The sequence below is a fragment of the Anolis sagrei genome, chromosome 12 (genome assembly GCF_037176765.1).
Source record: "Anolis sagrei isolate rAnoSag1 chromosome 12, rAnoSag1.mat, whole genome shotgun sequence".
In the NCBI taxonomy this organism is placed as follows: Eukaryota; Metazoa; Chordata; class Lepidosauria; order Squamata; family Dactyloidae; genus Anolis; species Anolis sagrei.
This window is the reverse complement of record NC_090032.1, coordinates 2,365,206-2,393,171: the sequence shown is the minus strand read 5'-3', so window position 1 is coordinate 2,393,171 and position 27,966 is coordinate 2,365,206. Positions and strand designations below refer to the sequence as shown.

General features: G+C 42.8%; 1 long non-coding RNA gene across 1 annotated transcript; it reads right to left on the bottom strand.

Moving 5' to 3' along the window:
• Positions 1–235: 235 nt before the first annotated feature.
• On the bottom strand, positions 236–17,397 carry LOC132764494 (uncharacterized). Its single transcript, XR_009630356.2, has 3 exons — positions 17,319–17,397; positions 3,411–3,649; positions 236–1,791 (listed from the first exon to the last, which is right to left on the bottom strand). It is a non-coding gene; the product is annotated as an uncharacterized lncRNA (long non-coding RNA).
• Between the last annotated feature and the right edge of the window lie 10,569 nt (positions 17,398–27,966).

Genomic DNA, 27,966 nt, shown 5'->3' with positions numbered 1-27,966 from the left:
CTTGAAGGCTCACACGGTCTCCAACGTCAAGGAAACTGATCCAATGGAGTTCAGCTCCAACCAGACCAGAAATCATTCCTCCTTCCCTTATCTCTTTGCTGTCATTGCCAAGCATCCATGTTATCTTCTGGAGCTGAGTGTTTCAGTTTTCCAGAATTCTATGAGAAGATATACTCCATAGACACAATGGAGCAATGTTGACCAAATATGGAATTAGAGAGCCCCAAAACAGATCTCAGTGTAATACTTTTATTGGAATAAGCATGCAAGTTTTTGGAAATGACAAGACATTACAAGCAGCAGAGAGAGAAAATCCTGAGTTGAACTTGGAATCACTGCATCTCCATGAGATCCTGAGGTGGAGTAGGAAGAGGAGGCTTCATCAAATGTTCCTTCAGTTGTTATAGCTCCTGTTGATGGGAATGAGCTACGGATGGAATTGCCTATGGCCTCTCCTCAGGATGGATTTATGAAGGGAAACAACAAAGGGTTGGTGTGGAAGATGGAAAAGGTGCTAATCCCAATTGATGATCCATCCATGGGGTAGGCAGATATACCTTCCATTATGGGTTCCTCCTTCATGGTAGTTGGTGAGTTATACTTAAATGTCAGTCCTCCTTTCTTCTGGTAAGCTCATTGTGGAGTCAATGGTTTTCCTCTTTCCTCACCAAGAGAGACACGGCGTCGTGGTTCAAACACATCTGGTGACTTGCATGGATCCATGAGAGAGTTAGTACTTGGATCTCCTGAGTCCTGATCCAACATTATCATGTCTCTTCCTTGGCTTTTCGTGTAGTGGTGAGAAACAAGGCTCAGAAGAAAAGCAGCAGAGTGGGAGAAGAGTATAGACTAGTAATAGTAGGTTAGAGGGAGGTTAGAGGGAGGACTAAACAAGGCTCATCCTAACTGTGGAGGGGAAGGGACTTGTTTAGTAACACAAAAGTGATCCATTAGAACTTTGGGAACCAATAAGAAAACCAAAAGACAATTATACTTTGATATTTGTACTTCTTGGAAAGCTGTCACAGAGTTCTCCAAAACCGTGACCATAAATTAAGGGGAAATGCATATGCACAGAGAGAGAAATGGGAGGAATTGCCTGCAAAACTGCATAAGTGGAGGAAATTCAGGAGAAACCACGGCAAAAAAAGGGTCTTCAGATTTTCTAGCCAGGGTTCAAGATGGGTCGACTGCAAGCTTGTGAAGGAATGGGAATCAATAAAGTTGCGGATGAGACAAATCTTGAAATAGAAGATATAGAAGAATCATGATTCTATGATTCTAGGAAAAGCATATTTAATAGATTCCAGGGACAGAAAGAAGCAGAGCTTTAAAGAAGAGCATGGTCTTTGGAAAAGGGGAACGGAAGCTCCCAGATTCCCCTTTAAGCTTGGCCATTGGAGGATTCTGAGAAATCGTATTCCAAGGAAATACCAAGTTCAAGCATAGGCAGAAGAGGATATTAAGCAGGATAGAAACAGACAACAGGTTAGGTTGGGTTGCAGAAACAGAAAAGATGGAAAACCCAGGAGGGAAAGAGAGCTAAATGGCCACATCCAGAAGATGTTTCTAGTGGAGTTGGCTTTCACTTGCAGCCTTGGCAACAGCAAGGGGCGCAACACTGGGTGCAACACTGGTTGCAACAAGGGACGCAGCACCGCGGAGCACAGCAACAGGGAGAGCAGCAGCCACAGTTGTTGTTCCCTGGACAGGAGACAATCATCATGCTTTCGCCGCCGCCGCCGCCACAGCAGTCACAGCCGCCACCACCAGATCCGGAGTTGCCCATTTCTGCAAAGCAAGAAGATGGAGAATGTCAATGGAGCCAATGGGCAGGGGCATGTAAAACCAAAGGATGCATCTCCACTGTAGGATTAATGCAGTTTGACCCCACTATGAAGTCCTGGGATTTGTCATTTGGTGAGGCACCAGCATTCTTCGGCCTAGGTGCTCAAGAACTATGAGACTCTCATAGCTCTAGAGCATAATTCTCATAGTTCTAGAGCATGGATCCAAAGGATGCATCTCCACTGTAGGATTAATACAGTTTGACCCCACTTGAACAACCATAACTCCATTATATGAAATCCTGGGGTTTGTCATTTGGTGAGGCACCAGCATTCTTCGGCCTAGGTGCTCAAGAACTATGAGACTCTCATAGTTCTAGAGCATAGGTCCAAAGGATGCATCTCCACTGTAAGATTAATACAGTTTGACCCCACTTGAACAACCATATCTCCATTATATGAAATCCTGGGATTTGTCATTTGGTGAGGCACCAGCATTCTTCGGCCTAGGTGCTCTAGAACTATGAGACTCTCATAGTTCTAGAGCACAACTCTCATAGTTCTAGAGCATGGATCCAAAGGATGCATCTCCACTGTAGGATTAATACAGTTTGACCCCACTTGAACAACGATATCTCCATTATATGAAATCCTGGGATTTGTCATTTGGTGAGGCACCAGCATTCTTCGGCCTAGGTGCTCTAGAACTATGAGACTCTCATAGGTCTAGAGCACAACTTTCATAGTCTGGAGCATGGATCCAAAGGATGCATCTCCACTGTAGGATTAATACAGTTTGACCCCACTTGAACAACCATATCTCCATTATATGAAATTCTAGGAATCGTCATTTGGTGAGGCACCAGTATTCTTCGAGGAATCCAAGGCTCATCCTAACTGTGGAGAGGAAGGGACTTGTTTAGTTGTAGGCTTTGGCCTACAACTCCCAGAAATCCCAGCCAGTTTATCAGCTCTTAGGATTTCTGGGAGTTGAAGGCCAAAACATCTGGAGACCTACAGGTTGAGAACCACTGCATTAGAACCACCCATTTGGTCCTCATAAGAGAGTCCAAATTACATCCAAAACTGCCGTTGTTTCATTTGATTGGTTTACTTGGTCCAATCTTCTTTCCACAAGTAGTCTCAGAAGTCCACAGGCAGGACGTAGATCCAATTTGTGGTTGGCTCTCTTCAAGTCAATGGGTTTCCACACTGAAGACGTAACTAAACCCTGATCTCCAGACTTCTAGTTCAATTCTCAAACCTTGCTAGATCTCCATGAATCCAATATCCCTCTACTTTTCTCTACCACCTCAAATTTGGTTGTCCACATGTCCAAACTCAGCTTTCTTGCTTAGTAGGTGAAGATAGCCAGTTTTCGGAGATGTTGATAGATCTAACATCTATGGAATCTAACATTTATGGAATTGCTCAGTTCTCTTTCTGTTCTATTCACATACAACCAACACTTTTCCAACACTGTTTAGTAAACTTGGAGTTATCCAACCATGTCTGAAAAGGAGACATCTTGATAACATGAAAGGCTCCAAATCTATCTGGAGTAAGATGACTATCCAATGGTAACCATATCATATTTGACCATAATGGTGAAATACAACTTACCTTTTGGAGATGCTAGGAGTGTAGTAGCAATAGAGGAGGGAAGTGTGATTGTGAAGAACCTTGGGAGAAGGGGCACCTTTTATAGTCCTTCACCAAGCCTCCCAGTAGGAAATGATGCATTTGGCTGGAACGATAACTTCATCCTTCATCCTCAAAACACCCTTCCTCCTATCATCCCATTCTGGGGCTCGTGCTGCTCCTTCTCTCAATCCACAGTTCTCATTAGAAGAGTATTTTCCCTATGGTGCATAATTAAAATAATCTTCAGATAGCAACCCAGTACTTCCCAAGCCCTAGAAACATCTGAAGGATTCAGATTAAAAGTATGAAAATTAGGGAGCATGAATATTTTAGACTTTTGCCAGAGGGACCTGAAAATTGAGATCCGTTCCTAAGGCCACATTTTGGATGTGACTCTTCATTTATGTAACTCTTTGAAATGGACCTGCCTCTCCGTTGATGCAACTCTTCATTGGTTATGTCCTCCATCCCATGCAAGTTCATGCATTCTCTCTTTCCATATGTACAATTATCTAGTAGGCATACATTTTTTTAAAAAAAAATGCAAGAATTACGTAGATTTTCCAAATTTCTTTATATCCAAGTCAGAAAGAACCCAAGGCTAGATCGGTTAGTTAATCCCAACTTGTGATATTTATGTGTTAAAATGTGAGCGTCCTGTTGACTCAGTGGGTCTAATCTAGTTGGGAATAACAAGGACATCACAAGAGCCCATTTTGTCATCCATGAGTTGGAGCAAGAAGCACAGAGTCAACAGCATTTCATTCCCATGACCCTCTTTTCAGTATCCTATGTGATCTCATATGACTGGATCACTTCACCATGGGACCATGGGTGCTCGTAAAATTGGTGGAGTTGACACAGTTGGCCATGAAGACTCGTGGGCTTCAATCAGGACCACCTTGGGCCCATTGTACTATAGCTTCAATTGTCTCCATTCCAGTCTGGTCCCAGCCTTTGCTTGGAAAACCACCTGTCAAGGTTGGGGAAGGCATGCTTTTGGAGGCCCTCATCCTTGTGCTTTTCCAATCTCTTGAGAAGGAGGCGCTGAGATTGTCTATGTCAGTGTTTTTTGTCAACCTGGGGGTCAGGACCCCTCGGGGGGATCACAAGGGGGTGTCAGAGGGGTCGCCAAAGACCATCACAAAACACAGCATTTTCTGTTGGTTGTTGGGGTTCTGTATGGGAAGCTGAGCCCAATTCTATCGTCAGTTGGGTTCAGAATGTTCTTTGATTGTCAGTGGACTATAAATCCCAGCAACTACAACTCCCAATCCATCATTACTTGAGTCCACAGAGCTCTCTGGATGTGGGTGAACTACAACTCCAAAACTCAAGGTCAATGCCCACCAAAGCGTTCCAGTATTTTCTGTTGGTTATGGGAGTTCTATGTGCCAAGTTTGGTTCAATTCCATCGTCGGTAGAGCTCAGAATGCTCTTTTGGTTGAAGGTTAACTATAAATCCCAGCAACTACGACTCCCAAATGACAAAATCAGTCTCCCATCAACTCCACCAAATTTGGGTGTATTGAGTATTTGTGCCAAATTTGGTCCAATGAATGAAAATACATCCTGCATATCGGATATTTACATTACGATTCATAACAGTAGCAAAATTACAGTTGTGAAATAACAATGAGCATAATGTTATGGTTAGGTGTCACCACAACATGAGGAACTGTACTAAGGGGTCGCGGCATTGGGAAGGTTGAGAAACACTGGTCTATGTTTTGCATTCTCAACTAGTTTGGATTTGGAAACATGTTGCTGTTCTTATATCCTGGATTAAAAGCATCTGAGTTACGATACCACTCTTTCTGGGATCCTTTCTCCTTATATCTTTCCTTAAGAACTGGATCAAAAGCATCGGAGTTAAGATAACACTCTTTCTGGGATTGTTAGATCTTATGTTGTGTCGAAGGCTTTCATGGCCGGAATCACTGGGTTGTTGTAGGTTTTTTTTGGGCTATATGGCTATGGTCTAGATCAGTGTTTCTCAACCTGGGGGTCGGGACCCCTGAAGGGGTCGCGAGGGGGTGTCAGAGGGGTCACCAAAGACCATCAGAAAACACGGTATTTTTTGTTGGTCCTGGGGGTTCTGTGTGGAAAGTTTGGCCCAATTCTATCGTTGGTGGGGTTCAGAATGCTCTTTGATTGTAGGTGAACTATAAATCCCTGCAATTACAACTCCCAAATGTCGAGGTCTATTTTCCCCAAAATTCACCAGTGTTCACATTTTGGCATATTGAGTATTCATGCCAAGTTTGGTCCAGATACATCATTGTTTGAGTCCAGAGTGCTCTCTGGATCCAGGTGAACTACAACTCTCAAACTCAAGGTCAAGGCCCACCAAACCCTTCCAGTATTTTCTCTTGGTCATGGGAGTTGTGTGGGCCAAGTTTGGTTCAATTTCATTGTTGGTGGAGTTCAGAATACTCTTTGATTGTAGGTGAACTATAAATCCAAGTAACTACAACTCCAAGTGACAAAATTACCCCCCAACCCATACAGTATTCAAATTTGGGTGTATCGGGTAGTTGTGATAACAGTGAATGAGAATACATCCCTGTATATCAGATATTTACATGATGATTCAGAACAGTAGCAAAATTACAGCTATGAAGTAGCAATGAAAACAACTGTATGGTTGGGGGTCACCACAACATAAGGAACTGGATTAAGGGGTTGCAACATTAGGAAGATCGAGAACCTCTGGTCTAGAGGCATTCTCTCCTTAGGAGAGAATAGGAGAGAAAGCCTCTAGACCATGGCCATGTAGCCCGAAAAAACCTACAACAACCCAGATCTTATGTTGTTCATTAAGAACTGGATCAAAAGCATCAGAGTTAAGTTCCCAGGGAAACCCCATACGAAGAGTATGTGGACCTTCCGAGAAGCAGAGGAGGAGCCAAATCGGTTCCCACTTGCTACTCTTTCTGGGATTTTTTGATCTTATATTCTTCATTAAGAATTGGATCAAAAGTGTCAGAATTAAGATACCACTCTTTCTGGGATCCTTTGTCCTTATATCTTTCATTACAAACTGGATTAAAAGCATCAGAGCTAAGTTACCACTCTTTCTGATATTGTTTGATCTTATGTCGTTCATTAAGAACTGGATCAAAAGCATCAGAGTTAAGATAACACTGTTTCTGGGATAGTTTGATCTTATATCCTTCGTTAAGAACTGGATCAAAAGCATCAAAGTTACGTTCCCAGGGAAACCCCATACGAAGAGTATGTGGACCTTCCGAGAAGCAGAGGAGGAGCCAAATCGGTTCCGACTTGTTTTTGTGTTGGGCAGGTTTTCGTACCGGGATGTCCCTTCCTGTTATGACCTCCCAAAGGTACCGAATTCGTTTTTATACTTTTACACCATATATACTTTTACACCATAAATAATAGGCCTGGGTAACAATGCAAAAATTTGTTTCTAAAATCGATTTGTATTTGGGGTTTTTTTTTTGTTTCGATATTTAAAATAATTACAAAATTTTCCCTTAAAAAAGTTCAGTATTTACGAAATTTCGTTAATATTTACAAAACATTTTGTAAAGATGGCGCCCTTTTTTTTCAATATTTTTTAAATATTTTTTAAATTTAATTATTAATTTAGTAGAATAGGGAGGAGAAATTATTATTAAGGAGGGAAGGCAGGCACTCACTCTGGCGGGCCCTCTCGCTCGCCGCTCGCCCTCTCGCTAGCCGCTCGCCCTCTCGCTCGCCGCTCGCCCTCTCGCTCGCCCTCTCGCTCGCCGCTCGCCCTCTCGCTCGCCCTCTCGCTCGCTTGCTCAGCCGGCGCCTTCCCCGCCCTCTCCTCCTCCTCCTCCTCCTCCTCCTCTTTCAGGCTCTGACTGGCTAAGGAGAGGAGAGAGAGGAGAGCTCCCAGCAAGCATCGCCAGGCGGCCATCTTACGTATTTCCGAAATGGACGGAAATACAAAAATTTTTGGCGCCTGCCGTTTCAATATTTAAAAACACTTCCGGGTTTAAAAATAAGTTTTGTAATCGTTTTGTAATTGCTAAAATTAACGAATATTTAACGAATTACAAAATTAACGAACGAAACCGCCCAGGCCTAATAAATAAGCATGCCATCCAAATCTTGGAGCCCCCGGTGGCACAGTGGGTGAAACCCCTGTGCTGACAGGACTGAAGACCAACAGGTTGCAGGTTCAAATCTGGGGAGAGGCGGATGAGCTCCCTCTATCAGCCCCAGCTCCTGATGCGGGGACATGAGAGAAGCCTCCCACAAGGTTGATAAAAACATCAAATCATCCGGGCGTCCCCCGGGCAATGTCCTTGCAGACGGCCAATTCTCTCACACCAGAAGCGACTTGCAGTTACTCAGGTCGCTCCTGACACGAAAAAAAAATCCAAATCTTTAGTTAGAGCTCTCCAAATTAAGGAAAGCAGGGTCCTCAAATCTGATCCATTCATTTAACAAACAAAAGCCGGCTACTTCATAATAGTATGTAAAGTCCAGAAGGGCTAAACTCCCTCTATCTTTTGCCTCTATTAAATTTTGATATGCAATTCTGGATTCTTTACCAACCCATATCAATTTAACCACATCCTTCTCCTTTACTTCTTTAATAATTGGTAGATTTTGGAATAAAAACAACATTACCTAAAATCACTATTTATATCACAGCTATCCTCCCCATATAAGGGCTGTAGTGACGCAGTGGGTTAAACCGCTAAGCTGCAGAACTTGCTGATCAGAAGTTCGGAGGTTTGAATCTGCAGAATGGGTTGAGCTTCCGTTGTTAGCCCCAGCTTATGCCAACCTAGCAGTTCAAAAATATGCATTGTGAGTAGATCAATAGGTACCACTTTGGTGGGAAGGCACTGGGATTGTGGCGCAGCTGGCTGAGTGTCAGCTGCATTAAGATCACTTTGACCAAAAGGTCATGAGTTCGAAGCCAGCCTGGGTTGGAGTGGGTTTCCAACCAATTGTGTGTGGCCTGTTGTTGACCTTTGCAACCCGAAAGACAGTTGCATCTCTCAAGTAGGAAAATAAGGTACCACCTTAAAGTGTGAGGAGGCTAAATTAACTGATTTATGAGGCCATAAAGAAGACTCCAGCAAAGCATTCCAGCAGGGAAGCATGCGGGGAATGCGGAAGTGCTTCATCAGTGTCGCAGATGGACGATGAAAGCAACAGCTCCCCCGGCAGCCAGAAAAAGTTAAATAGCCTCTGTGTATGTCTGTATATGTTTGTATGTCAAAAATTGGCATTGAATGTTTGCCATAAATGTGTACACTGTAATCCGCCCTGAGTCCCTTGCGGGGTGAGAAGGGTGGAATATAAAAGCTGTAAATAAATAAATAAACAGTGCTCCATGCAGTCATGCTGGTCACATGAACTTGGACCTATGGACAACACCAGCTATTCGGCATGGAAATGGAGATGAGCACCACTCACCAGAGTCAGACTCACCAGAGTCAGAGTCAGACTCGACTAGACCTTATATCAAAGGGAAACCTTTACCTTTATTATCCTTCCCATCCAAGTTAATTGAACTCTCCACCATCTTGAGTCGCCTAAGGGCTGAGAAGAGCGGTATACAAATAAAGCAAATAAATAAATAAATAAATAAATAAATAATATTTCCAAGTCCTTTTTTAACCACCTTCTAAGGTTTTTCGTAATGATTTTGGTATAAATTATTGTTTTTATCAGTTAGCCATAATCAGGGGCGGCTCATCCATTACGCGAAGTAAGCGGTTGCAGAACACTTTTTTTTTGCCAGGGGCGCAGAGGCACCTCTGTAAATGCCCCTCGACCGCCACTTGAGGAGCGCCCCCTCCGCTCACAACAGCCCTACCAGTCCGGGGGGAGCCTCGGCTTTCTTGCCTCGCTGCCGGGTGATCCTCTTCCCAAAGGGGCCGGGCCCTTGAGCCTCGCGTCGCCCCTCTCGTTCCTGCTCCACCTGGCCACTGGATGCACAAGCAGAGTCAACGCTCAATCGTTCTCCGCGTTTGATTCCTTCCCCATGACCGGCTCCCTTTCCCGATCCCTCAGCACTCCACCCGCCTCCTCTCCTCTCCCCAATCCGCGGGTGGGCCAAGGGGCGGAGCCGCCGCACCTGGCCCGCTTTGGGTCCGGAGGCGTGTCTGAAGACCCCAGCATGTGCACCAAAAGTCACCTCTTCTCCTGACTTTCTCTTCAGCCATTGGGACCGAGAGAGAGAGAGAGAGAGAGAGAGAGAGAGAGAGAGAGAGCCCCTCCGGCTGGAGGTATCTCCCACCTCCGCTCCCTCCTTTGTTTTTGCGCCTACCTTCAGGAAAGGTGGGCATCTCCACCTCTGTCTCTTTCTCTCTCTCTCTCGGTCCCAATGGCTGAGGAGAAGGTCAGGAGAAGAGGTGACTTTTGGTGCACACGCCGGGGTCTTCAGGCACGCCTCCGGACCCAAAGCGGGCCAGGCAAGGGAGCAAGAACGGCAAGTGTAGTTACTGGGATGTATAGTTCACCTACAATCAAAGAGCATTCTGAACTCCACCAATGATGGAATTGAACCAAATATGGCACACAGAACTCCCACGATGAACAGAAAATATATATCAATTATTGGTTGGGGGGGGGGTGCCAAAATACTGTTTGCTTACCGTTGAAAATTACCTAGGGCCGCCTCTAGCCATAATCCTAAATATTTCACTTCCGTTACTGCCCTTGCATGCTGATAATTTATCCAGCTTATCAATATTACTTGTGGATAAGTTTTTAGTTGAAAATACAGATTTCTCTGTATTGATTTCAAATCCTGAAATGTTGTCATACTTGTTGATTGCCTCAATTAAGTTTTGGATGCTCCCTGTTTTAATTTTGGGTCTATCAACTATCACATCCGGCCTGTAGTAGGCCATCTCGGACAAGGAAGGGGAAAAGTGGTGACACCAATGAAGACACTCCAGCCAGAGGGACAAAGGAGGTGGACATCCTTCCTTTGAAGCCAGAAGGGATTGGCACTCCTGCCCTGGAAGCATAACCTGGTTCATAACATGTTGATCTTGAAAAGATGCTGAGTTGCTTTATCTTTTGGAATGTCACCGTCTCCAATGACAATTACAAAAGCACGGGCAAGGATGCAATCTGTCTCAGAAGGCCAAAAATATATACTGAGATAGTGAGGGTGTGCTGAGTTGCATAGCTATGTCTCTGCTGGAGAACAACAGCACCCATATCATTGGCACCATGGTGGTCCTTCCTCTTTAGTTCAAGGAAGATATTGGCAAGCTAGAACATGTCCAGAGAAGAGCAACCAACAATGATCAAAGCCCAATGAGGAATGAATGAGGGAGCTGGGGATGTTGAGCTTGGAGAAAAGAAGGCTGAGAGAAGGGGACATCAGAGCCATGTTTAAATATCTGAAATGATGTCCTGTTGAGGAAATTGGGATCCAATGGAGCAATGGATTCAAATTACAGGAGGAAGATTCCACCTAAACATTAGGAAGAACCTCCTGACGGTAAGAGCTGTTTGGCTGTGTGATATGTATGATGGAGTCTTCTTCTCTGGAAGCTTATCAGCAGAGGTTGGATTGCCATCTGTAGGGAAGGCTTGGATGATGTCTTTCCACCTTGAAGAAAAACTTTAGACTGGATAGTCCTTTGAGTCTTTTCCAACTCTATAATTTAGGGCTGGGCGGTTTCGTTCGTTAATTTCGTAATTCGTTATTAATTCGTATTTAAATTAGCTTTCGATCCGATATTGAGCCATGCAGGAGTAATTAAAAATCGAAACGATTTTTTCAATTTATTTCATAATTGTTTCAAAATTGTTTCAAAATTGTTTTGAAATTATTTCCGTATGTCTGGTGCAAGTTTTAGGGTTGCTGTTTGTTTTATCAGTGATAAAAAATAAATTATCACACCAACAGTCAACAACAGAGGGAGAGGGAAGCTTCAGAAGTTCCCCCTGTCCCATTTGGACGGTTTTTTAGCATATTGCGCAATCGCGTCCGCCATTAACGAATCGATTCGTAATTGTTTTGTAATCAATTCGAAATTTACAAAAAAAAATTTACAGAAAAAATTTGGAATTCTTTTAAAAAACAAAACGCAAAAAACCCCTAAAAACGAATCGAGTTTAGAAACAAATTTTTCCGTTGTTACCCAGCCCTAAATTCTATGATTCTCCTGCAGAAGAGCTCCGGCCATTCCATACCACACAATCAAACGCTTTAAAAATATCTAATGATAATATCCCTACTTTTTTTCTTCCCCTCTTTAGCCAAACAAATTTTATTTAATATTCTCCCTATCAAATTTGACATTTGTCTTCCTTTTACAAATCCACACTGATCTTTTTTATATACTTATACATGCATTTACTCATTCTATTAGCTATTATCGCAGATAAAATCTTTGCATCCTGATTAACTAACGATATGGGCCTATATGACCCCGGGTCTGTTAAGTCTTTATCCGGTTTAGGTATTAATATTATTAATGACCTCCTGCATGATTCTGGCATTTTATCTCCTTTCATTATTCCATTATACAATTCTAATAATTTTGGAGTCAAAACTTCTCTAAAGCTTTTGTAATATTCTGTCCCTAAGCCATCCAAACCTGGGGCTTTCCCAACTTTTAAATTCTTAATAACTTCCTCTATTTCTGTCTTCTTAATAGGTTGTTCCAGTAGCTCTTTATCTTTCTCCTCCAACTTACTCTCCCAATTTTCCTCCACATATTTCCTGATTGCTTCTATAGAGCTAGCTGTTGTTTGATATAATTCATTATAAAATTCTTCAAATACCTTCAGTTTTTCTTTCATAGTTCTACATAATTTACCTGTTTTATATTTTATCATATTTATCATGCCTTCCATTTTCTTTTTTTGTGTGGATTTGGCTAACATATTGGAATTCTTATCACTAAACACAAAATATTCCCTCCTTAAATATATTACATTTTCTTGTACTTCGTCTATTTCCATTTTATCCAGTTCCTCTTTTTTTGCTCTCAACCTTACATAAGTTCATGTATCTCTCTTTATTACATATGCTTTTTCAATCTCTTCAATTTCTTTTTCTAGATTCCTTTTCCTTTCTTCTTGCCTGCTCTTGGCCCCGCCTTTATCACAAGTGAGGCTGGTGGGGATGAGGGACAGGGCCTTCTCAGTGGTGGCCCTTCGCCTGTGGAACTCACTCCCCGGGGAAATTAGGTCATCAACATCCCTCCTCTCCTTCAGAAGGAAGCTGAAAACATGGATATGGGACCAGGCCTTTGGGTAATCTGGCAGACTGACAAGGTAATGACGACCAGAATCTGGAAAGGACTATGGTAATGCTGAATGGACTTACGGATTTTAGAACTCGGTGAACGTTGGCCACTAGATTGGCTTTATAGTTGTTATTGTATTAATTTAATGTTTTAACTATTGTGGTTATTGCTGTTATGTATTTTATCTGTTGAATTGTTGGCATCGAATTGTGCCGGTTGTAAGCTGCCCTGAGTCCCCCCCTTGGGGGTTGAGAAGGGCGGGGTAGAAGTCCATTAAATAAATAAATAAATAAATAAATAAATAAGAAGAGATAAAGTGGGGATAAATACTAGGCTTGTTTGATCCAAAAAATGGTTCAAAGCTCATTTCGGATGTAGAGGGAGCTGGTGGTTCGATTCTAAAGTCAATTCCGATTTTCACAGAAAAAAACTTTTTTGAACTTCCGAGACTTCTGAATCCTTCCTTAATGGATTGGAAGTGTTATTTCCTGTCTCATTGGGTGGTCTTTACTTTGAAAGTAGTTGTTTTACTCCAGAAGCAGGGGAAGGGGAAAGCAAAGGGAGGAAATTCATCCTTCTCTGGTTTAAAATGGCTTCTCTGGCTTGAGACAGAAGCGGGGGAGAGGAAAGGGAAGAAATTCATCCTCTCTGGTTTAAAACAGCTTCTCAGGCTTGAGACAGATGCAGGGGGAGAGAAAAGGGAGGAAATTCATCCTCTCTGGTTTAACACAGCTTCTCAGGCTTGAGACAGAAGCAGGGGGAGAGGAAAGGGAGGAAATTCATCCTCTCTGGTTTAAAATGGCTTCTCTGGCTTGAGACAGAAGCGGGGGAGAGGAAAGGGAGGAAATTCATCCTCTCTGGTTTAAAATGGCTTCTCTGGCTTGAGACAGAAGCAGGGGGAGGGGAAAGGGATGAAATTCATCCTCTCTGGTTTAAAACAGCTTCTCAGGCTTGAGACAGATGCAGGGGGAGAGAAAAGGGAGGAAATTCATCCTCTCTGGTTTAACACAGCTTCTCAGGCTTGAGACAGAAGCAGGGGGAGAGGAAAGGGAGGAAATTCATCCTCTCTGGTTTAAAATGGCTTCTCTGGCTTGAGACAGAAGCGGGGGAGAGGAAAGGGAGGAAATTCATCCTCTCTGGTTTAAAATGGCTTTTCAGGTTTGAGACAGAAGCAGGGAGAGGGGAAAGGGAGGGAATTCATCCTCTCTGGTTTAACACAGCTTCTCAGGCTTGAGACAGAAGCAGGGGGAGAGGAAAGGGAGGAAATTCATCCTCTCTGGTTTAAAATGGCTTCTCTGGCTTGAGACAGAAGCAGGGAAGAGGAAAGGGAGAAAATTCATCCACTCTGGTTTAAAATGGCTTTTCAGGTTTGAGACAGAAGCAGGGGGAGGGAAAAGGGAGGAAATTCATCCACTCTGGTTTAAAATAGCTTCTCTGGCTTGGGCCGAGGCCAGGGACCATAAGCAGGGAAAAGCTGAATCATTTCCGACTCACTTACTGCTTCGTAACAGAAATGGCGGAAAAAGCTTCGGAAAGGCAAAAGGACTTCCGGTTTGCTCACAAACTTCGAAATCGCTTCAAAAAGCAACTCTTTCCGAATTTATTCCGAATTATGAAGATTCCGACTGAACCTAACCATGCCTAATAAATACACATAATAATAATGTATTATATTACAATGGTTTTATTCTTAGAATTATTATTATTATTAATAATAATTATATTAATAATAATAATAATAATTATTAATAATAATAATAATAATAATAATAATAATAGTTGCTTTGAGTCTCCTGCGGGAGAGATAAAGCAAGATACTTGGGACTTGGGAAGTGTTCAACGTGTGATCGAATACAAATTTTGTATTTTGTTTTTTGTGTACTAATCTTGTTGTGTATCAAATAATAATAATAATAATAGATACATAGCCACTTTGAGTTTCCTGTGGGAGAAATAAAGCGGGGTATTGCTACATTATGCCGAATCCATAAATACACTATCCAAATGCCTAATTGCATAACTAAGTTTTCACCCAAATTTATCGTGTCTGTTTCTTCTCTACACTATTTTTATCCGTATTTTATATAACATAGTAGTAAATTATCTCCTTCCCTCCTCACAGGCAAAATTCCATGATTCAAAATAAAACCACATACAATAATCCATATCGAAGGACTATTCATCATGGTAGCTTCCCAAACATCTTCTGATTCAACAGCAGGTGGTATCTAGAATTTGCATGGAATATAAATGTTATAAATTGATACAATATGTGTATTAGATTGTGTTGTTATTATTTTGCTAAGCCAGCCAAGTAGAAAGGTAGGATATAAATAAAGGAATGTCTTGGTGAGTGGAGGAAATATGTGCTTTGGGGATCAGCTCTGATTTATTATAAGTATCTCATGGGGATTCTTCTGTTGATCTTCTGTTGCCTCCCTCTGAAGCTGAAAGCGTGCAACTTACCCAACGTCATCTTCCTGGTTTCCATGGCTGAGAAATCCTAACCCAACCCTCAATCGTCTACACTTTGCTAATACCACCCCCAATATCAGAAATCCCAAAGATTTCATAGCATGGGACTATGGCAAGGAATGCGCAAATGATAAAAGAAATGCCCTCTGGTTATTCTCAGGTTGTTTCTTTTCCTAGAATGGTGGGTTTGTGAATATGGATGAGCAGAGATTTGGGATGTGCTTCCCTTGTTAAGGGAAGGTATCGTCCAAGCAAAGTCCACCCTCACTAGAGAATATAAAAAGGGTATTGAGTAAGTCCAATGGTCCCTACTGGCTCCATATCTTGAGGATCGCTATTTTGATTTAAGATCAATGACATCAGTGGATATAGGAAGCAAACTAAAGAGATATAGATAGATAGATAGATAGATAGATAGGGGAGAAAGAGAGGGAGAGAGGGGGAAAGATCAAGATTGAAGATAGAGATTGAAACAAAGATAGAACCAGATAAAGACAGAGATGGAGATACAGATGGAGATGGAGAAAGATGGAGATGGAGAAAGATGGAAAAGGAGATGGAGATAGAGGTGGAGACGGAGATGGAGACACATGGATATAGAGACAGAGACAAATACGGAGACACATGGAGGCAGAGAAGGAGATGGAGGGGGAGGCGGAGGTGGAGATGGAGATGGAGACACATGGAGATAGAGATGGAGATAGAGACAGAGACAGATGGAGGCAGAGATGGAGATAGAGATGGAGATGGAGAAAGATGGAGATGGAGAAAGATGGAGACAGAGACAGAGACAGATGGAGGCAGAGTTGGAGACAGATGGAGATAGAGACAGAGATGGAGACAGACAGAGGCAGAGATGGAGACAGATGGAGATGGAGATGGAGATAGAGACAGGGACGGAGACAGATGGAGGCAGAGATGGAGACAGATGGAGACGGAGACAGATGGAGGCAGTGATGGAGACAGATGGAGATGGAGATAGAGACAGAGACAGATGGAGGCAGAGATGGAGATAGAGATGGAGATGGAGAAAGATGGAGATGGAGATGGAGAAAGATGAAGGAGATGGAGATAGAGGTGGAGACGGAGGTGGAGATGGAGGTGGAGATGGAGACACATGGAGATAGAGATAGAGACAGAGACAGAGACAGATGGAGGCAGAGATGGAGAGAGATGGAGATGGAGATAGAGACAGAGACGGAGACAGACGGGGCAGAGATGGAGACAGATGGAGATGGAGATGGAGATGGAGATAGAGACAGAGACGGAGACAGATGGAGGCAGAGATGGAGACAGATGGAGACGGAGACAGATGGAGGCAGTGATGGAGACAGATGGAGATGGAGATAGAGACAGAGACAGATGGAGGCAGAGATGGAGATAGAGATGGAGATGGAGAAAGATGGAGATGGAGAAAGATGAAGGAGATGGAGATAGAGGTGGAGACGGAGGTGGAGATGGAGGTGGAGATGGAGACACATGGAGATAGAGATGGAGACAGAGACAGAGACGGAGACAGACGGGGCAGAGATGGAGACAGATGGAGATGCAGATGGGGACGGACAGGGATAGAGACAGAGATAAAAACAAAGATGGAGATGGATGGAGGTGGAGGTGGATGCAGAAATGGAGACAAAGACAGATGGTGATGGAGACGGAGATGGAAACTAAGATGGAGATGGAGATTGAGATGGAGGTAGAGGTGAGATAGAAACAGATGGAGAGGGAAAGGGAGATGGAGATAAAGTTTTGCCTACACCAGACATATATTATGGGACCCTTGAATGAACATGATGGTGGTCATATGCACCAGGCTGAACCCTCTGTGACCCCTACTGGCTTTCATATGGTGCAGCCAGGTTAAGACCGCATAATTCTTACTGGACCATCCTCTTTTTCTCCATGCCACTACTACTGTCTCTCACCAGCCACAGATTTCCCTGCTAGCACCTGCCCATGACAATCACATCTGCTGAGGTGCTACCACGGCACTTGCAAGGAAGCTATAGAGTGCCCACCTCCTTCTTACTGGACAATGCTGGTGTTACTTTTTGATAGTCACTCTCCAGTGCTTTTGTCCAGAGTTTTACCTGGCCTTGCTCAGAGAGGGAGGGATTGAACGTGAGACATCTTGCAAGCAAATTATACAGCCCCTTGTTAAGCCTTTGGATACTATACTTACAAATTACTAGTTTGTAGGATGCTCTCAAGAAATTGAAGTGCAGCATATATTTATCCTAACCTCCTATTCATTTGCTTTGCCACACCTCTCTTTGCCGACGTCATTTTACGTTGCAACCTTTTTCTCTCCCTCTTCCTTCTCTCTCCTCCCTAAAGAGGACGTACTTGATTACGTAGTTTGCAAATAAACATACTGTTATTTATTTCCCCCCAAGAAAACTTGGCTCTGCTAGTCTACACATGTGTATGCATGGAATGTTATTATACCTGTTCCTGATTATTTCACTATAGCGATTCAGCACTATCTCTCACATCTCCCAAGAACATTGAATGCAAATGTCTGTTGACAGATATTAATGGCAATCGTAATAATCAGTTCTTATTTCTATTTCTCGTCCTCTGCCCCAATTGTATAGTGTTCCTCCTCACTCATGGGACTTCAAATAGAAAATGTACAGTTTTCTCTTTGTGAAAAATTCCTTACAAGACTGAGATATTTTAGGCATTACACACATGCATGGACATGTTCAACCAGCTAGTATGTTTACTTGGGGAAAGAAAACTGTTTTAATTAACTGAAGGGCTTTTTAATTGGTCCTGCCACCTAGGCTTGGGCGGTTTCGTTCGTTAATTTCGTAATTCGTTATTAATTCGTATTTAAATTAGCTTACGATCCAATATTGAGCCATGCAGGAATAGTGTGAGGAGTAAATTAGATTCGAAACAATTTTTTCAATTTATTTTGTAATTATTTCGTTATTATTTCGTAATTATTTCGTTATTATTTCATAATTATTTCGTAATTATTTTCGCATGTCTGGTGCACGTTTTATAGTTGTTGTTTGTTTTCTCACACCAACAGTCAACAACAGAGGGAGAGGGAGGCTTCAGAAGTTCCCCCTGTCCCATTCGGAGGGTTTTTTTAGCATATTGCGCAATCGTGTCCGCCATTAACGAATCGATTCGTAATTTTACGAAATTTCGTATATTTCGAAATTTTTAAAAGGAAAATTTCGGAATTATTAAAAAAAACGAAACGCAAGGGCCCCCCTAAAAACAAAACGAGTTTAGAACCACTCTAAACCTGATATGTTCCAAGCTAGAATATATCCAAAAGAAACTAGAAGATACATTTTTTTAATTCTGCTGAGTTTCTGAATCACACAATTGGAATAATGCCAAAAGAGCACCAAGAAGAGACATATAAAATAACAGAACCTCACCATTCTGAAACAAAACATCTTAAATCCAATCCTTGTCAACTGGAATTTTTTATTTCACCAAACTCCATAAACTGGAACAGATGGGGTAACAAAAATCATGTACTCTACTCTAAATCTTTTGTTAAACACCAGATAAATCTTCATTCATTGATTTGGTTCCCAAAAAGACCGTTCCATAAAATATTTATTGTAGCCTTTACCAGTCCTCTAATCCCACAGATGTTACTTTCTATGCGTTCACATTTACATGTCAAATTTGGAATTTTCATATCCCAATTTCTGTGATTATATGGACCCCTTGATTACAATAATTTTATGAAAGGCAAAGAAGACATGTCCACCCTAAGAGGTGAGGGAAAAAAATCCAAAAGTCGATATTAGTTTAACACTTTTATTAGAGAAACCAAAATGGTTGCAAGGTTTTTGAGATATCAAGGTTTTACAGAGCAGAGTTGCGGAAAATCCAGACTCAAACTTGGAATCACAGGGTGTCTAGATGATGTTCTGAAGCATAGTGAGGACAGACGGGAAAACAGAGATGTTCTTTGTTGTTGGTAGAATCCATGGTGGAACTGACGGATTGTGAAAAGAAACCACCTCAATCATTGGGGGACATCACCAACTTTCTTCTTGAAGAAGGCAAGTGGATGGAAGATCTGTCCTCTAAGGTCACATCTACACTGCCCTATATACCAGAATCTGATCTCAGATGATGTTCGGAAGCATAGTGAGAACAGGGCGGAAATAGAAATGTCCTTTGTTGTTGGTAGAATCCATGGCGGAATTGACGGATTGTGAGAAGAAACCACCTCAATCATTGGAGGACATCACCAACTTTCTTCTTGAAGAAGGGAAGTAGATGGAAGATCTGTCCTCTAAGGCCACATCTATACTGCCCTATATACCAGAATCTGATCTCAGATGATGTTCTGAAGCATAGTGAGAACAGGGCGGAAATAGAGATGTTCTTTGTTGTTGGTAGACTCCATGGCAGAATTGACGGATTGTGAGAAGAAACCACCTAGGAAATAGACATGTTCTTTGTTGTTGATAAAATCCATGGTGGAATTGATGGGTTGTGAGAAGAAACCACCTCAATCATTGGAGGACATCACCTACTTCCTTCTTGACGAAAAGAAGTAGACAGAAGATCTGTCCTCTAAGGCCATGTCTACACTGCCCTATATCCCAGAATCAGATCCTAGATAACTTGTTTATCCCAGACTATTTAGAATCATGTAATCATAGAGTTGGAAAAGACCTCATGGTCCATCCAGTCCAACCTCCTGGCAGTGGAGTGGAGACTCATATAAACCAGTTCAAAGCAGATAATCTGGGATCAGAACCTGAGATATAGGGCAGTGTAAATCCAACCTAAGAAAGAAACAAGTAGAAAGGTTGAGATTAATTCCTCAAGATGAATTTCTGGAAGATGATGTGGGAGATGGTGGTAGTAGACTTCCATCTGGTGGTTTGAGAAGGTGAATGAGACATATTTGCAATCCATGTTCTTCTCTGGTTGCCGTCCTTCTAGTAAGCTCAAGGTGGCATTCAAGATTGCCTTTCCTAATCTAGAGAGACAGGACAACTGGTCCAAAACCTCATTCGTGGGTTTCATCCATCAGTAAGGAATTTGAAGTTAGGTCTCAAGTCCCAATCCACCATGTTCACTAGAATGTCCTACTAGTTCTTCCCATTGAGGATTCCAGTCTTTGAAACCATTATTGGTGAGAAAATGCAGAAGACAAGTAGTGAGGTGGGAAAAAGAGGAGAAAGAAAGACTTACAACAGGACTAAATAAAACATGGATGAAGATGGATATAATTTGTTTGGTTTCCATTAAAATACATCTTAATTTTGAGGCAGAACATGAGTTCTGTCTCAAAATTAGTTTCACTTTGATCTTTTGAATTAGCTGGTAAATTACTTGAATTCAAGGAAAAGCTTCCAAAAATGGGAGAAAGAATCTGAAAAATGAAGTTTCTGAAAACTGCAGAAATTTCACGCAGAGTTTGAAAACGACAACAAAGTGTAGAGCTCAGAAATTTAGCTTTGAGGTTGTAGGAAAACAAGAGAACTGGACAAACCATACATGGTGTGGGTTGTTATAGGTTTTTCGGGCTATATGACCATGTTCTAGAACAGTGGTTCTCAACCTGGGGTCCCCAGATGTTTTTGGCCTCCAACTCCCAGAAATCCTATCAGCTGGTAAACTGGCTAGGATTTCCGGGAGTTGTAGGCCAAAAACATCTGGGGACCCCAGGTTGAGAACCACTGTTCTAGAAGCATTTTCTCCTGATGTTTCACCTGCATCTATGGCAAGTATCTTCAGAGGTTGTGAGCATCCTCAAAGGTTGTGAGGACCTCACAACCTCTGAGGATGTTTCCCATAGATGCAGGTGAAATGTCAGGAGAGAATGTTTCTAGAACATGGTCATACAACCCAAAAAACCTACAACAACCCAGTGATTCCAGCCATGAAAGCCTTCAATGATACATACATGGTATGTTCCATCATCTCTAATGGACCAGAGCTTGGAAGAAGTATGGAAAACTTCCATCTTCTCCAAAACAGTGTCCCAAGGGTGTTTTCCAAGTTCAAGTGGAGAAACGAATTATAGATGATGTGTTAAACTAGAGGTGTGTTATTGCAGAAAGAGAGGACAAGACGGAATGGTTACAGAAGCAAAAGAGAAGACAGATCCAGAAGATCAACAGAAGGGGACAGGCACATCGGGATGCCAGTGACAAGGTATTTCTTGTACGGCAGATCTCTTGACCAACTCATTTGCAGCATTGCTGGCTAGGTGGGCTGCAACAGGAGCAGGAGCAGGAGCAGCTTGATTGGCAAGGAGAGCAGCAGCAGGGTGGGGGGCAGCAGGACTGGCAGCACTGGTCACAGCAGGATTGGGGGCAGCAGCAATCGCAACAGCAAGGGCTGGAGCATTGGCAGTCACAGCCATAGGAGCCATAGGAGTTTCCCATTGCTGTGGAAAAAGAAGATGGAGAAAATTAAGCAGTGCCTTTGTGCTGAGATGTCCAATCCCAAGTCTTGCAGGGCATGTGCCACTGTAGAATGAATGCCAACGGAGTCCACTTTAAATCCCATGGCTCAGTGCTACAGAACTTCACAACCTCTGAGGATACTTGCCATAGATGCAAGGGAAACGTCAAGAGAGAATGCTACTAGAACATGGCTATTCTCTCCTGATGTTTCGCCTGCATCTATGGCAAGCATCCTCAGAGGTTGACAGCATTTTCAAAGGTTGTGAGGATCTCATAACCTCTGTGGATGCCTGCGATTGATGCAAGGGAAACGTCAAGAGAGAATGCTACTAGAACATGGCCATTCTCTCCTGATGTTTCGCCTTCATCTATGGCAAGCATCCTCTAAGGTTGTGAGGATCTCACATCCTCTGAGGATGCCTGCCATAGATGGAGGGGAAACGTCAAGAGAGAATGCTACTAGAGCATGGCCATTCTCTCCTGACGTTTCGTTTTCATCCATGGCAAGCATTCTCAGAGGTTGTGAGCATCCTCAAAGGTTGTAAGGATCTCACAACCTCTGAGGATGCCTGCCATAGATGCAGGGGAAAGGTCAAGAGAAAATACTACTAGAACATGGCCATTCTCTCTTGATGTTTCGTCTGCATCTATGGCAAGCATCCTCAAAGGTTGTGAGCATCTTCAAAGGTTGTGAGGATCTCACAACCTCTGAAGATGCTTGCCATAGATGCAAGGGAAACGTCAAGAGAGAATGCTACTAGAACATGGCCATTCTCTCATGACATTTCGCCTTCATTATGGCAAGCATCCTTAGAGGTTGTGAGCATCCTCAAAGGATGTGAGGATCTCACAACCTCTGAGGATACCTGCCATAGATGCAGGGGAAACGTCAAGAGAGAATGCTACTAGAACATGGCCATTCTCTCCTGATGTTTCGTCTGCATCTATGGCAAGCATCCTCAGAGGTTGTGAGCATCCTCAAAGGTTGTGAGGATCTCACAACCTCTGAGGGTGCTTGCCATAGATGCAGGGGAAACATCAAGAGAGAATGCTACTAGAACATGGCTATTCTCTCCTGACATTTCGCCTGCATCTATGGCAAGCATCCTCAGAGGTTGTGAGCATCCTCAAAGGTTGTGAGGATCTCAAAACCTCTGAGAATACCTGCCATAGATGCAGGGGAAACGTCAAGAGAGAATGCTACTAGAACATGGCCATTCTCTCCTGACGTTTCACCTACATCTATGGCAAGCATCCTCAGAGGTTGTGAGTATCCTCAAAGGATCTGAGGATCTCACAACCTCTGAGGATACCTGCCATAGATGCAGTGGAACATGAAGAGAGAATACTACTAGAACATGGCCATTCACTCCTGACATTTCATCTGCATCTATGGCTAGCATCCTCAGAGGTTGTGAGCATCCTCAAAGGTTGTGAGGATCTCACAACCTCTGAGGATGTTTGCCATAGATGCAGGGGAAACATCAAGAGAGAATGCTACTAGAACATGGCTATTATCTCCTGATGTTTCGCCTGCATCTATGGCAAGCATCCTCAGAGGTTGTGAGCATCCTCAAAGCTTGTAAGAATCTCACAACCTCTGAGGATGCCTGCCATAGATGTACGGGAAACGTCAAGAGAGAATGCTACTAGAACATGGCTATTCTCTCCTGATGTTTCGCCTTCATCTATGGCAAGCATCCTCAAAGGTTGTGAGGATCTCACAACCCCTGAGGACGCTTGCCATAGATGCAGGCAAAACATCAGGAGAGAATGCTTATAGAACATGGCCATACAGCCCAAGAAACCTTCAACAACCCAGTGATTCCAGCCATGAAAGCCTTCGACAATACATTGATCCTGGGAGTTCTTGTATTGCCAGGTCTTTAGTCTGCTCTGCCAATGAGGAACTGGTGCCTCACTAAACTACAACTCCCAGGAATCGCCAGCTCTCCCAGAATGATTCTACTGGCAGCTTCTGCTGGAGGACCACGCTGGAGGACCTACAATTGCCTCTCTATGAATCGCTAGGTCTTCCAGTTCAACACTATGGTCCATTTCCATTGGTACCTAGAAGATACGGGTTTGTAGAGAAGAGACACAATTTGATCTTTTCCTATTCCGACACCTATTCTAGTTGGAAATGGGAGATGTTTAGGAAGACTTGGTCAATCGCAATTCTTGCAGAGCATGTGCCATTGTAGAATGAATGCCAATGGAGACCACTTTAAATTCCATGGCTCGATATTACAGGATCTTGGGAGTTCTCATTTTGCCAGGTCTTTAGTCTGCTCTGCCAATGAGGGCTGGTGCCTCACTAAACTACAACTCCCAGGAATCGCCAGCTCTCTCAGCATGATTCTACTGGAAACTTCTGCTGGAAGACCTACAAATGCCTAGGGAAGTATCCTCCCTATGAATCGCTAGGTCCTCCATTTCAACGCTGTGGTCCATTTCCATTGGTACCTACAAGATACGGATTTTTAGAGAAGAGTCACAATTTGATCTTTTCCTATTCCGATACCTATTCTAGTTGGAAATGGAGATGTTTAGGTAGACTTGTCCAGTCCCAAGTCTTGCAGGGCATGTGCCAGGTCTTTAGTCTGCTCTGCCAATGAGGGCTGGTGCCTCACCAAACTACAACTCCCAGGAATCGCCAGCCCTCCCAGCATGATTCTACTGGCAACTTCTGCTGGAAGACCACCCTGGAGGACCTACAAATGCCTAGGGAAGTATCCTCCCTATGAATCGCTAGGTCCTCCAGTTCAACGCTATGGTCCATTTCCATTGATACCTAGAAGATACGGATTTTTAGAGAAGGGTCACAATTTGATCTTTTCCTATTCCGACGCCTATCCTAGTCAGAAATGGGAGATGTTTATGTAGACCACCCTGGAGGAATTACAAATGCCTAGGGAAGTATCCTCCTTATGAATCGCTAGGTCTTCCAGTTCAATGCTATGGTCCATTTCCATTGGTACCTACAAGATATGGATTTTTAGAGGTCACAATTCGATCTTTTCCTATTCCAACGCCTATTCTAGTCAAAAATATTGCTTCTATGAACACCTATCAGTAGGCCTGTGCAATCAATGAAAAAAAGTTTCAAAATTGCATCAAAGAGTTACAACACTTATGCAAATTACACAAAAGTACTGGGTTTTTGATGTGGATACCACGTGTGTTGCAGGGAAATTCCTGGATAGTAGGGCTGTGCAAAAAAAATTGCTTCTGTGTCGTATGTCGGATTTTTTTCGTAATATTCGTACATATGACACAATATTACGAAAAAAATCCGACATACGACACAGAAGCAATTTTTTTTTTGCACAGCCCTACTATCCAGGAATTTCCCTGCAAGACATGGAGATAATGCCTTTCTCCTTTACCTCTAGCACCTATCACTCGTACACATATTATCATGTTAATACATCCGACATCCATGAACTTTCCCATTCGCATGTAAGGCATGGCCAGTAACATCCAGATTGTCATTATTGCACCTCTTGAAGTCTTCAAGAAGCTTCAAGTCATCCATACTTTTCTTAAACTGACCATTTTGCTTCACAAAGACCTCCAAATCTATCCAAAGTTGTCATGTGAACCATTCAGTTCCCACCATATTGATCCAATGAAGCTTACCTTTTGGAGATGCTAGGGTTGTAGTACCACGAAAGAATAGAAACAGGATTGTGAAGAACTCTGGGGCATGGAGCCCCTTTTATACTGCTTCTTCAACCCTCCCCATAGGAAGTGATGCTCTACCACGTTAGAACCACAAATTTGTTGATCACCCTTCCTTCTTTTGTGCCAATGTATGGCTCATGCTCTTTCTTGACTCAATACACCATTCTCATTAAAAGGATATTTTTCCTTTTGGTGCATGATTATAGTGACTTTTGTATGGCAACCCTGCAATTCCACCACCAGAAACCATCGGAAGGATTCATTTTAATGTATGATAATTAGGGGATATGAATATTGAACGTTATTGCCAGAAGGACCCCAAGACTGGAATTCATTCTGAAGATGCCAGAAATGACTCATTCTTGTCAAGTTTTATTGACTCTTCGGTATTGACCAAATTCTTCAGTATTGACTTGACTCTTCAATGTTGACTTGGCTCTTTGGCATTGACTTGACACTTCGGTATTGACCAAATTCTTCAATATGGAATTGACTTTTCAATGTTGACTTGACTCTTTGGCATTGATTTGACTCTTTGGTATTGAACAAATTCTTCAGTATTGACTTGACTCTTCAATGTTGACTTGGCTCATTGGTATTGATTTGACTCTTCGGTATTGACCAAATTCTTCAGTATTGACTTGACTCTTCAATGTTGACTTGGCTCATTGGTATTGATTTGACTCTTTGGTATTGACCAAATTGTTCAATATTGACTTGCCTCTTCAGTGTTGATTTGACTCTTTGGCATTGACTTCACTCTTTGGTATCGACCAAATTCTTCGGTATTGACTTGACTCTTCAGTATTGACCAAATACTTCAGTATTGACTTGACTCTTCAGTATTGACTTGGTTCTTTGGCATTGACTTGACTCTTCGGTATTGACCAAATACTTCAGTATTGACTTGACTCTTCAATGTTGACTTGATTCTTTGGCATTGACTTGACTCTTTGGTACTGACCAAATTCTTCAGTATTAACTTGACTCTTCAATGTTGACTTGGCTCTTTGGCATTGACTTGACTTTCCAGTGTTGACTTGATTCTTTGCCATTGATTTCACATCTCATTGATGCAAGGTCACTTTGGTGATCCTTTTGCTCATATACTCTAAGTTTTCCTTCTTTTTCCATCCACCAACAACAAAACTATTATTTATTTATTTATTTATTTATTTATTTATTTATTTACTATATTTGTATACCGCCCTTCTCAGCCCTTAGGCGACTCAGGGTGGTTTACAATTGCAACGATTCGAAGCCCCAAAACTTTTCCCCAAGCTCCCCAGCAGGCACTGTGCCTGCAACAGCTGATCCATCCCACCTACCCTGCATGCGGTTTATGTTTTCACCGGCGGTCAACTTTTGTTGTTGTTTCTTGTCCTGGTTCTGACACGATAAATAAACCTTGTCCTGGTTACCTGTTAACAGTTACTTGTTTTTTATGCTTCTTGTCACAACTCCTTGTTGGCGTGGGGCATGGGCCCTGCATCTGGTTTGGTATCCCTCCTAGCGGAAAGGGGGGAACGCCTGGTGGTCCCAGGGGTGCCGAGTTATGTTTGCCCGGTATTGTGCCAGCACCCTGGCTCTTGCAGTATCGGACAGCAGTGGGCTGCCCGATCATGATCCAGGACCCATGCATGTCTGCCAACCCTTGTTCCTGTTATCAGTAAATGAGTTGTGGCCATTGTTCATCCCAACATCATGTGTAAGCATACTTCTTGGGTTGGCTGTGGGAGGTGTATCGCACTTGCACACGCAATTCATTTTCCATCCTTCCCCTAACCACACCATGATGTAAAGTGAGTCATGGGGGGTTTGTGTGCCAAGTTTGGTCCAGATCCATGATTTGTGAGGGCCACAGTGCTCTGTGAGAAGTGAATTGGGTGGTGGTACTGCAAATTCCATTGTCCATGGTCCATCCTCCCTCAAACTGCACCAGGATGTAAAGTGGGGCATGTGGGCTCTGTGTGCCAAGTTTATTCTTGATCCGTTATTGGTATGAGTCACAGTGGTCTCCGGAAATAAGTGAAGGTACTGTTAGTCCCATTATCCATGGTCCATCCTCCTTCAATCAGCACCAGAATGTAGAGTAGGTCATGGGGTCTCTGTGTGCCAAGTTTGGTCCTGATCTGTCATTGTTGGGGGCCACAGTGGTCTGTGGGTGCTGAAGCGTTTGAAAGTACTGCAAATCCCATCATCCATGGTCCATCCTCCCCCAAACCACAAATCCCATCATCTGTGGTCCATCCTCCCCTAAACTGCACCAGGATGTAAAGTGACGTCAGGAGGGGGAGCCAGTGGGTGGGAAAACCCGCCCAATAATGGTCCGAAAACAACCCTCTCTATTTTGGGAGTCTCACAAAAAACAGCAACAAAAACTGGAACATGAAACAGGGCAAAGTTTACCCCGAACATACATGTCTATTGGATAATTATTGAATGGATCGACAAATCCAAATGATTAAATTGTTTTATTTGAGTTTGGATTAACAATAAGTTTTAGAGCTATGTGTACAATCTGCTTATGCATTTGTGAACTAAAATGGTCCTAAAAAAAGTATTATGCCATGTTAGGGTGGCCTTAGGGTCACTGTATGTCTGAAACAACTTGAAGACACACACAACATCCTTCTAGTCCAGTAGTCAGCATTGGTGGGCAATGGCTACGTTTCCATACCAGAGTCTTCTTGCCTAGCCTGACCTTGAGATTAGAGCCAGGAGTTTCCTCAA